At 43.5% G+C, this 12,090-nt stretch overlaps 1 protein-coding gene across 1 annotated transcript in view; it reads right to left on the bottom strand.

Moving 5' to 3' along the window:
* Window positions 1-12,090, bottom strand: part of svopl (SVOP-like) — a 101,652-nt gene that overhangs the window by 43,642 nt on the left and 45,920 nt on the right. The gene's annotated exons all lie outside the window — the stretch shown is intronic.

Raw genomic sequence — 12,090 nt, 5'->3', positions numbered from 1 at the left:
ACTGAATTATCAGCATTTCAATGTTACAATGTACAATGTTAAAATTGTACAAGGCATTGGTAAGGCCAAATTTGGAATATTGTGTACAGTTCTGGTCACCGAATTATAGGAAAGATATCAATAAATTAGAGAGAGTGCAGAGACGATTTACTAGGATGTTACCTGGGTTTCAGCACTTAAGTTACAGAGAAAGGTTGAACAAGTTAGGTCTCTATTCATTGGAGCATAGAAGGTTGAGGGGGGATTTGATCGAGGTATTTAAAATTTTGAGAGGGATAGATAGAGTTGACGTGAATAGGCTGTTTCCATTGAGAGTAGGGGAAATTCAAACGAGAGGACATGATTTGAGAGTTAGGGGGCAAAAGTTTAAGGGAAACACGAGGGGGTATTTCTTTACTCAGAGAGTGACAGCTGTGTGGAATGAGCTTCCTGAAGAAGTAGTAGAGGCCAGTTCAGTTGTGTCATTTAAGGTAAAATTGGATAGGTATATGGACAGGAAAGGAGTGGAGGGTTATGGGCTGAGTGCGGGTAGGTGGGACTAGGTGAGATTAAGAGTTCGGCACAGACTAGGAGGGCCGAGATGGCCTGTTTCTGCGCTGTGATTGTTATATGGTTATATGGTATTTATTTCAGTTCTTGATGTAAAGTTTTAATTTGACCCACTAAGTTCCTCCAGCAGTTTATGTGTTGCTCTAGGATTACTGTAAATGGGTGGTTAACGATTGGCATAGACTTGATCGGCTGAAGGGTCTGTGCCCAGTCTGTATCTCTCTATGACTTCATAATTGAATTTAATCACCTCAGAGCTTGACTGGGATTTAAACACATCACAAACCACTGGAATTACTCAGCTGATATACCCCTGAAACTGTTCTGAGAGACTGGATTAATAAACAAGTGTGGTTGAAATGCAGACCTGGTCAAATAACTTCCCATGATTAACAAAAAAATGCAACAAATATTTTTAAGAACACTTAAGGTGCACTGAGTACAGGGGTAACCTGAGGGAATGTTTGATCTCTGCCTCTAGTGAGGAGGCAGACGGAATGTGCTTATCTGGAGCTCACAGACAGACTCATGGTTATGGATGTTGTGGTATAATTTGGTCTGAACAAATACAGGGCTGAATCTTAATGTTCTGAAACACTAGGAGCAGTGTGGGTGGGGGGAGACTGACTGCACAAGGAAAGCTTGAAAGATTAAACAGTTCAGTGGGTTTTGAAATCATTAGCATATTATTTATCCACATCAACAGCTAAGTGCCTTCGATGACAATATCCACGACTCAAGTTCAGCTCCACTAACAAAAGCAAAAGTAACAATTGAGGGGCTTTGTGGCTGGATGTGGAGCAAAGTAACTGGAGAGCAGAGCAATCAAGGATGTGTCTAGGTTCAGCGATGCCTTATGCGATGTCATGGAGGGCCACAGCGACTTCACCTTCCCTACTGAAAGGAGCAATCAATTATGGAATCAAGAGCAGATGTCTGGGGACAGTCAGCGAAGGGGACAGCAGGATCAGCCTCCGGGACTCCAAGGAGTAAAATTAGCACTGAAGTCAGTACTTTGACACATTCGCCCACATCCTAATTTGTGGATTACTAAATTCCCCTCAATCTTCCCTCTTTAACCCTACATTTGCATCACTGCTCATAAATCAGACCACTGGTACCCTCACCTCTCTCTTCTCCCCACCCTCAAGGCCTGCCCAAAACTCACTCCAATTCTGTACCTCCTTTCTTTTGTTCCATGGTCCACCACCCTCTCTATCAGATTTCTTCTCCTTCAGCACTTTATCTTTTCTACCTACCACCTTCCAGATTCTTGTTTTATCTCCACCCCCCCCCTCACCGCTCACCCATTCACCTTCCCCCTCAGCTAGTCTAGCCTATCATCTGTCTGCTTGTACTCTTTCCCCTCTCCCACCTTATTCTGGTTTCTGCCCCCTTCCTTTCTAATCCTGATGAAATGTCGACTCTTCATAAATGCTGCCCGACCATGCTGAGATTCCCCAGCATTTTGTGTGTGCTGCTCAAGATTTCCAGTATCTGCAGAATCTCTTATGTCACACATCTTCATTTGCCTAGAGTGAGGACCGATCTCCAACTCCATACCTCTCCCTCATGACCCAGATCAGCAGAAGCCCTACAGCTACCACTCCAGCGCAGGCTATTTACCACCCTCGTCTCTCCCCCTCCTTACTAGAGAAGAACCTTCAAAACATCAGGGAAACCCTCCACAAACGAACCTTCACTATCAGCAAAGACCTGGGAATAACAGGAGCATCAGAAGGCATGGACATTGGAGGTGGGCAGGGGATTGGATTTTTGCAGCAAGGTAAGAGTTAAATGTCCAAGCAAGAGCAGTTTGCAGATAGTATCCAGTCTGCCCAGACAAGAAGGATCTGGTAGGTAAAGTCTTTGAAGAATATAGCTTCCCTTTGTACAGCAGGGGACTGGAGTCATTTGTCAAACTGAGACAAGACAAGCATGTAACGGAGGAATGCAAGGCACACTAGAGGACAGTTACCTTACTAACTTCAAAGTATCATCAATTGTTACCTTGTAGTTTCTATTGACTATTAACACCTCTATCGAATGGTGATTGATCATGCAAATAAGGAATTTGAACATTTTACTAGATGGTCAATATTTGTCATTGTTAGCCAATTCTGTAAAATGGTATTTCTCTCTTCTTCAGAACAGTGTGGTGACAGGGGCCATGCACAGATAAATGAAGTCTGATTGAGGAACGAGTGCAAGTTTTGAGTTGCCAGTTAAGCGGCATCAATAGTGTCATCAGTTAACCAAGTTCAGAATTCAGCCACATTGCATACCACACAGGTGTGGACCCAAGTTAGCACTGTATGATGCAGTCATGCGTAATAAAAATCTGAAATATTCTCAACATGATACACCTAATGCACGCTCTTCATTGCCTAGTGTGACATGCACTAGGATAATAACAATAAATCACTAGACTGCAGAGGATATTGTACACACAGTGGTGTCCACCGTGCATAATTCTAGACAACTTCTTTGGGTCTGGAAAGGCAGATCGTTTTACTTTCATGGTGACTCACACACTGAGTGAGGCAAACGGACGGCAGAAATAAGGGAAGCAATGGAAAGCTTGCGCCTGACTGCACAGGAACATCTAAGCTTTGCTCAGGGACAGATATAGAGGCAACACCTCCAGACCTGTGTGCAACATGATATTTCCAGAGCAGCCGCTAGTAAATGAGTGGAAGGAGACATGACAGACTTCAACTGCTAGAATCGAAAGTGAGGAATAAACTGCTGGAGGAACTCAGTGAGTCAGATGGCATGTGTTGAGGAAAATGGAGAGTTCATGTTTTGGGTCAAAACTGTGTTTTACAAAGTGGGAGATGTCGGTATTAGTTTATTATTGTCATGTGTACTGAAGTAAAGTGAAAAGCCTGTCCTGCATATTGTTCATGCAAATCTGATCATTACACAGTACTGTGGTAGAATAAGGTAAAATAATAAAAGAATGCAGAATGAAGTGTAAAGCTACAGAGCTGCACACACAAAATGCTGGAGAAACTCAGCAGGTCAAACAGCATCTATGGATAGGAATAAACAGCCAACTGTTCATTAGAAAGTGTCGACTGCTTATTCCTCTCTGTTGATGCTGCCTGACCTGCTGAGTTTCTCCAGCATTGTGTGTGTGTGTGTGTGTGTGTGTGTGTGTGTGTGTGTGTGTTTTGCTCTGGATTTCCTGAATCTGCAGAATCTCTTATGTCTATGACAGCTACAGAGGACATCAACAGAAGTACACAGGAATCAAATGAGTAGTTGTTAAGGGAAAGCACAAGTTCCATCAGACGGTGGACAGTGTTAGAGAGCTAAGAGGGGATCTATACTTTAGAGAGGACAGAGCACTCTAAGAAAAGCTGACCAAGCCACACTGAGAGGCACCACGCCCCAATCCTTTGCAGTGATGTCTCCACCCATACAGAAATGTTCCCACCCACCCCTTAAGGTATTCAAATGGGTGTGTGCAGCCTCCCATAGAGGGCTTGAGGACCACGAATGTCTAGTGGGATATACAGAGCTCCTGTCACAGTTATTCAAATCCACTGACCTGAAACAAAGAGCTCAGTGGCTCATTGCTTAGAGCCTATAAAGGGAATGATGATGATGAGGGATTGGAAGAGGGGTTTGCTATTGAGGTGTATACTCAATGCCTCACTCTCTGTCTTGTGTCCAGTGTCTAGAGTTGTGAAATGGTGAACCTATGGCGTGCATGCCCAAGATGCCACGTACAAAAATTTTGTTGGCATGCGGTACAGATACTCAATTCTTTAAACCCCACTCATTAGAAAAAGATACATAATGATCATATCTACTGCCAAATTAATCCACAGATAATTTTTTACAGCCCAAAAGTAGACACTTGGGAGTATTGTGAGCAGTTTTGGGCCCTTTATCTAAGAAAAGGTATGCCGGCATTGAAGGGGGTCCAGAGAAGGTTCGCTAGACTAATAGACAATAGACAGTAGGTGCAGGAGTAGGCCATTCGGCCCTTCTAGCCAGCACCACCATTCACTGTGATCATGGCTAATCATACACAATCAGTACCCCATTCCTGCCCTCTCCCCATATCCCTTGACCCCACTATCTATAAGAGCTCTATCTAACTCTCTCTTGAATGCATCCAGAGACTTGGCCTCCACTGCCTTCTGGGGCAGAGCATTCCACATATCCACCACTCTCTGGGTGAGAAAGTTTTTCCGCATCTCTGTTCTAAATGGCCTACCCCTTATTCTTAAACTGTGGCCTCTAGTTCTGGACTCACCCATCAGCAGGAACATGCTTCCTGCCTCCAGCGTGTCCAATCCCTTAATAATCTTATATGTTTCAATCAGATCCCCCTCATCCTTCTAAATTCCAGTATATACAAGCCCAGTCACTCCAATCTTTCAACATATGACAGTCCCGCCATTCCGGGAATTAACCTTATGAACCTACGCTGTACTCCCTCAAAAGCAAGAATGTCCTTCCTCAAATTTGGAGACCAAAACTGCACACAATACTCCAGGTGGGGTCTCACCAGGGCCCTGTACTGCTGCAGAAGGACCTCTTTACTCCTATACTCAATTCCTCTTGTTATAAAGGCCAGCATGCCATTAGCTTTCTTCACTGCCTGCTGTACTTGCATGCTTGCTTTCATTGACTGATGTACAAGAACACCTAGAGCTCGTTGTACCTCCCCTTTTCCTAACTTGACTCCATTTAGATAGTAATCTGCCTTCCTGTTCCTGCCACCAAAGTGGATAACCTCACATTTATCCACATTAAACTGCATCTGCCATACATTTGCCCACTCACTCAACCTGTCCAAGTCAGCCTGCATTCTCATAACATCCTCCTGACATTTCACACTGCCACCCAGCTTTGTGCCATCAGCAAATTTGCTAATGTTACTTTTAATCCCTTCATTTAAATCATTAATGTATATTGTAAGCTGCGGTCCCAGCACCAAACCTTGCGGTACCCCACTGGTCACAGCCTGCCGCTCCGAAAGGGATCCGTTAATCGCTACAGCTTGTTTCCTGTCAGTCAGCCAATTTTCAATCCATGTCAGTACTCTGCCCCCAATACCATGTGCCCTAATTTTGCCCACTAATCTCCTATGTGGGACTTTATCAAAAGCTTTCTGGAAGTCCAGGTACACTACATCCACTGGCTCTCCCTTGTCCATTTTCATAGTTACATCCTCAAAAAACTCCAGAAGATTAGTCAAGCATGATTTTCCCTTCATAAATCCATGCTGACTCGGACTGATCCTTCTACTGCTATCCAAATGTGTCGTAATTTCCTCTTTTATAATTGACTTCAGTATCTTTCCCACTACTGACTTCAGGCTAACCGGTCTATAATTCCCTGTTTTCTCTCTCCCTCCTTTCTTGAAAAGTGGGACAACATTAGTCACCCTCCAATCCGCAGGAACTGATCCTGAATCTATAGAACATTGGAAAATGATTACCAACGTATCCATGATTTCTAGAGCCTAGAAATTCCTAATCCTAGGAATGGAAGAGTTAATGAATTAAGAGTGTTTGATAGCTCTGGGCTGTAGTTACTGGAGGTTAGAAGAATGAGGGAGGATCTCATTGAAACCTAACAAATATTGAAAGGCCTGAATAGAGTGGGCGTGGAAAAGTTGTTTCCTACAGTAAGGGCATCTAGGACCAGAGGGCACAGCCTCAGAATAGTAGGATGTTCATTCAGAACAGAGATGGGGAGGAATTTCTTTAGCCAGAGGCTGGTGAATCTGTGGAATTCATTGCTACGGACAGTTGTGGTGGCCAAGTCATTATGTATATTTAAAGTGAAGGTTGATAAGTTCTTGGTTAGTGAAGATGTTAAACGTTGCGCAAAGAAGGCAGAAGAATGAGGTTGAGAGGAATAATAAATCAGCCATGATAGAACAGTGGAGCAGACTCAATGGGCTGAATGGCCAAATTCTGCTCATACGTTATACGACCTTATGGTCAGTTGATATAACGGGTTAACTGTGGAAGTCAGTAGTTTGGTTACAACTGTCCCTTGCACTGTCTATCACAATGCACTTAGCCTCATCCAACTCCCAATTCATGCACAAAGAGGTGTTACATTTCAGTCCAGAGTCAGGGGAAATGGATCAGTTATAGATGCAACCTGCAATGAAACTGCCGACCCACAAAAGTCAGCCTTAACACGTACTTATCAAACTGCACAACATATACCTAATTCATTTCTACCCCAAGTCAGGGGGCCATAGTGCACAAAAACATTTATTTCTTCATCACTGATGAGGCAGATTGTTGATCTATGGGCCTTCGACTCTACAAAAGCAGAGAAGGAATTGAGCTCTGATCAGCCACGAACTTAATGAATGTTGGGGTAGTTTTTGAATGGCTGCATTTCTGATGTTTTTATTATGTGCTTTCGTCGAGCCAAAGGCTCATAGACCAAAGATCTGCCTACACTGGCCTTGAAGATATTCAAGTCTCTGCCTACCAAGCTCATTGTGGTTGAGTTCCAAGATTTCACAACCATTCATAGAGGAAAGTCCCCTTATCTCCACCTTAAATAAAGAACACTATTAAACTATGCCCTTGGTTCCAGATTGCTCGTTAGCATCCAACCAGACACATTTCCTGAAATCATTTCCATTTCAGTAGTATCATTTCTCTTCCACTTATGCTCCAACTAATTTGTTCAGCCTTTTTTCATAAAACAATCCTTCATGCCAGGAATCAAGCTTATGAAGCTTTTCCAGTGCATCAAAAACAAGTATATCCCTCTCAAGCAGACCTCTTGTATGCTGAAGATGAGCTCCTGAACTCCTGAACTACCTTGTGGAGACCCGTACACTTTATTTGTTCACCTACTCTGCAGTTGCAATGTTACATACAGCATTCTGTTTCCATTTTACTATGTCGGTGTACTTCAGTAACATGATCTGCCCGAGTGGCATGCAATGATTTTCATTGTATCTTGGTTTGTATGACAATGATAAATAATCTTTACCTTCCTTACAACAACATTCTTAAATAAGGAGATCATTTCAGTGCTCAAGAAAGAGACACACTTAAGCTCTGTACAAATGGTGCAAGATTCACCTACTGTTGTACTCTGTCATCCTTGTGATAAAGGGCAATATCATATTTAAAAGAATATAAAAATTGCCGCACAGTACATGTCCTTCACCCTATGATGCAGGTTCAACCTTTTAACCTACTCCAAGATCTATCTACCCTTCCCTCCCACATAGCCGTCCATTTGCTTTAATCCATGTGCCTATCTAAGAGTCTCTTAAATCTCCCTAATGTATCTGCTTCCTCCATTCCACACACCTATCACTCTTGTAAGTACCTGCTCTGACATTCCCCTTACAGTCTCCACCTTAAAGTTATGCACTCTCATATTAGCCACTTCTGCGCTGGGAGAAGGACATTGGCTATCCACTCTATCTGTGCCTCTTATCATTTTATACACCTCTATGAAATTACCTCCCATCCTCCTTCACCCCAAGGAGAAAAACCCTAATTTGCTTAACCTGTTCCCGTAAGACATGCTGTCTAATCCAGACAGCATCCACTAAAATCTCCTCTGTACCCTCTTAAAAGCTTCCACATCCTTCCTATAATGAGTGGACCAGAACTGTATACAATACCCCAGATTTGTTCTAACTAGGCTTCTATACAGCTGCAACACTACCTATTGGTTCTTGAACTTAATCAGAATCAGAATCCTTTATTATTGCCAAGTATGAGGACACATACAGGGAATTTGATGCCAGTTTCCCTGAGCTCTCTCTCTACAGAATTAAAAGCAAACAAGAACAATAGTGCACCTCATTGAATGTACAGGTGGACTTGATTTATAATAGACTAAAATTCAAGTGTTCATAAGACTGATGGCATACGGAAAGAAACTGTTCTTGTACCTATTTGTCCTGGCATACAGTGATCTAAAGCGCCTACCAGAAGGAAGGAGTTGGAACAGGTGATGTCCAGGGTGTGATGCGTCTACAATAATGTTGCTTGCTCGCTTCCTGACTCTGGATGCATATAAGTCCTGGATCAAGGGCAGCTTCACACCAATAATCCTTTCTGCAGCCCTGATGGTTCTTTGGAGTCTATTCTTGTCTTGTTTGGTAGCTGATCCAAACCAGACAGTGATCAGACAGTAATCCCCAGATAAATGATTGACAACACACCATAGACCCTCTTAACCACTCTATCAATCTACTTTGCAACTTTGAGGGATCTAAGAACGTGGACTCCAAGGTCCCTCTGTTCCTCCACACTGCTAAGAATCTTGCCATTAACCTTGTACTCAAGTTCAACCTTCCAAAATGCATCACTTCACACTTTCCTGGTTTGAGCTCCATCTGCCACTTCTCAGCCCAGTTCTGCACCCTAACTATATCCCATTGTAACCTATGACAACCTTCTGCACTATCAACAACACAACAACTCTTTGTGACATCTGCGAAGTTACTAACCCACATTTCCACTTCCTCGTTTATGAAAGTCACAAAGAACAAAGGTCCTGGAACAGTTCCGTGAGGAACATCACTAGTCTTGGACCTGCAGACAGAATATGGTCCATCTACTACCACCGTCTGCCTTCTTGAGTAAGCCTGTTCTGAATCCACACAGCCAAAGTTCCCTGGATTCCATGCCTCCTAACTTTCTGAATGAGTCTTCCATGGGGAACTTTGTCAAATGCCTTAATGAAATCCATATACACCATATCTACTGCTCTACTTTCATTAATTGATTTTGTCACTTCCTCCAAGAATTTAATCAGCCTTGTGAGGCACGACCCGCTCCTTAGAAAACCTGATTGAATTCTTCGAGGAAGTGACAAAATAAATTGATGGTATACCTGCTCCTCACAAAGTCATGCTGACTATCCCTAAAATCACTTTGCTTCTCTAAATGCTCTTAAATCCTGTCTCTAAGAATCATCTCCAATAGTATGCCCACCATTGGCATAAAACTCACTGATCTATAATTTCCAAAACTATCCCTATTATATACTTGTGTTCCTAGTTACTTTCCAAGAAAACCAAGGTAGCGTCCTGAGCAATTGGCGCCATGTCAGACTCACCTAAATTAAGAGCAAATGCTTTGAGAGGCTGATTAAAACTACATCAGCAGCATGCTACCACCCACACTAGACCTCCTACAATTTGCCTACCTACGGAACCGGTCTACTGATAATGCCATAGCCACAGGACTACACACCATCCTCTCTCCCTACATTAGAATACTGTTCCTGGACTACATTCAGCATTCAACACCATAATTCCTTCCAGAATTGACAGGAAACTCAGAGACCTCGGCCTGCACCCCACCTTGTGCAGTGGGATCCTAGACTTCCTATCGGATTGCCAACAGGTGGTTAGGATGGGCTCCCTCACCTCTGGCCCTATGACCCTCAATACATGTGCCCCCCAGGGTTGTCCAAGTCCCCTCCTCTACTCCCTTTACACCCACAACTGTGCTGCCACATACAGCTCCAATCTGCAGATCAAATTCGCAGATGACACAACTTTGATCAGCCTTATTTCCTGTGGTAATGAGACAGCCTACGAAGGAGAGGTTGACACTCTGACACAGTAATACCAGGATGATAACCTCTCCCTCAATGTCCAGAACACAAAAGAACTGATTGTGGATTACAGGAGGAACAGAGACAGGCTCACTGGGTCTGCAGATGAGAGGGTGAGCAATTTCAAGTTCCTCAGTATACACATCACCAATGATCTCACCTGGACTGTACACACCGGCTGTGTGGCAAAAAAAGCACAACAGTGTCTCTTCCATCTCAGGCGACTGAAGAAGTTCAACATGGGCCCCCAAGTCCTCAAGACCTTGTACAAGGCCACCATTGAGAGCATCCTGTCTGGCTGTATCACCAACTGCTACGGGATCTACACCAACTTTGATTGCTGGGCACTGCAGCGAGTGGTACGGATAGCCTAGCACACCTGCGGATATAAACTTCCCTCCATTGAGAACACCTACAGCAGGAGGTGCAGAAGGAAGGCCTGAAAGATCATCAGGGACACCAGTCACCCCAAGCATAAACTGTTTCAGCTGCTTCCATCTGGCAAACACTACTGCAGCATTAAAGCCAGGACCATGTCTGTATATTGCAATGGAGTCATAATGCAAAAACTTTTACTCCCTCACGTTGTGGGATGGATGTAAGATTTAAATAAATTCTAATTTCTGTCCCTGCATACTAACGTTTTTAATTGGATGTAAAATAGGCACCTAAGTTCCTTAGGATGGCAAAACGTAGAACTTATTGCTTGCATACAAGCCGATCAAATTTCAGTAGCGATCAGAGTCATAGGCAACCCCATATACCTGTAATTGCCATCCCAAAACTGCTGCTGGGTTTGACCCGATTCAGCCAGATGAAATGCATGCAGACCCATGCAAGGTCAGAGGATTCTAGCAACATCGTGCTTGAATCAAGTGTAGTGGTGATGCCAGGGCAGTGGAGAATTGTATGGGAAGGCAAAGAAATAGTGACTCAGGATGAGGGGAGGTGCACACCAGGAGAAGCATCTTATGGGAGCAGAGGAAATAATACCTTTGCAAATGAAAGGAAAGAGCTGATGAAATAATGAATCTGCACTAATAAATCACCCTCACAGACCAAGAATTTTCTAAAATACGTCAGTCAGTAAAATAGGGTTCTTGCAGCTGGAACGTAGGAAACCCAAGAGCCAATGTACAAACACGAGGAAATCTGCAGATGCTGGAAATTCAAGCAACACACACAAAATGCTGGTGGAATGCAACAGGCCAGGCAGCATCTATAGGAAGAAGTACAGTCGACATTTCGGTTTGAGACCCTTCGTCACGATGTACAAGCCATGAACAGCCCAAACAGAAATTTATTCAGTGACTATATTAGCTGCAGGAATGATGTGACCATCTCTCCCAGCTCTCTTCCAAGTTATTCCACATTTCACATGACTTTCACATGATCGTGGGATGACACATTAATTCAGAAGATGAATATTTCCCCTTGGTGAAGGCACTGGGGATTAAGTGTATGTATTTCGTGTTTAGGTGTCTGGACTGTTGCACAGACTCACAACCTCCTAATTCAGAGGACAACACGCCAAGGCTGGCATCTGTCAACAGGACCACGAGAGGTTAGAAAGAAGTGTTGGTACCCATGAGAAATGGGTGGAGAAGGAGAACCATCAGCAGGAACCTTGGAATCTGAGGCTGAGAGAAGTACCACAGAAATGGGAGTAAGGGAAAGTAAGAGAAGAATTGAAATGGAAGGAGTTTTGCTTGTAATATTCAGATGTTTTATAAAATTTGCATCAGTTAGCACTATACAAGAACTCCTTTGGAAACCTTATTACCTGCTGCTGCACAGTCTCACTGATCCGGGTTCAATTCCAATCTGGGTGCAAAGTTTCCACAAGCTCCCTGGCTATGTGGATTTCCCTTGGGTGTTCTGATTACTTCCCATATCGCAAAGGCATCCTGTTAAGTTAATTAGCCATTATAATTCTTCCCTTCTGAAGGTAAGTGG

This window comes from Hypanus sabinus, chromosome 8 (genome assembly GCF_030144855.1).
Source record: "Hypanus sabinus isolate sHypSab1 chromosome 8, sHypSab1.hap1, whole genome shotgun sequence".
NCBI lineage: Eukaryota > Metazoa > Chordata > Chondrichthyes > Myliobatiformes > Dasyatidae > Hypanus > Hypanus sabinus.
Note: the sequence above shows the minus strand (reverse complement) of the source record. Positions and strands in the feature narration are given on the sequence as shown.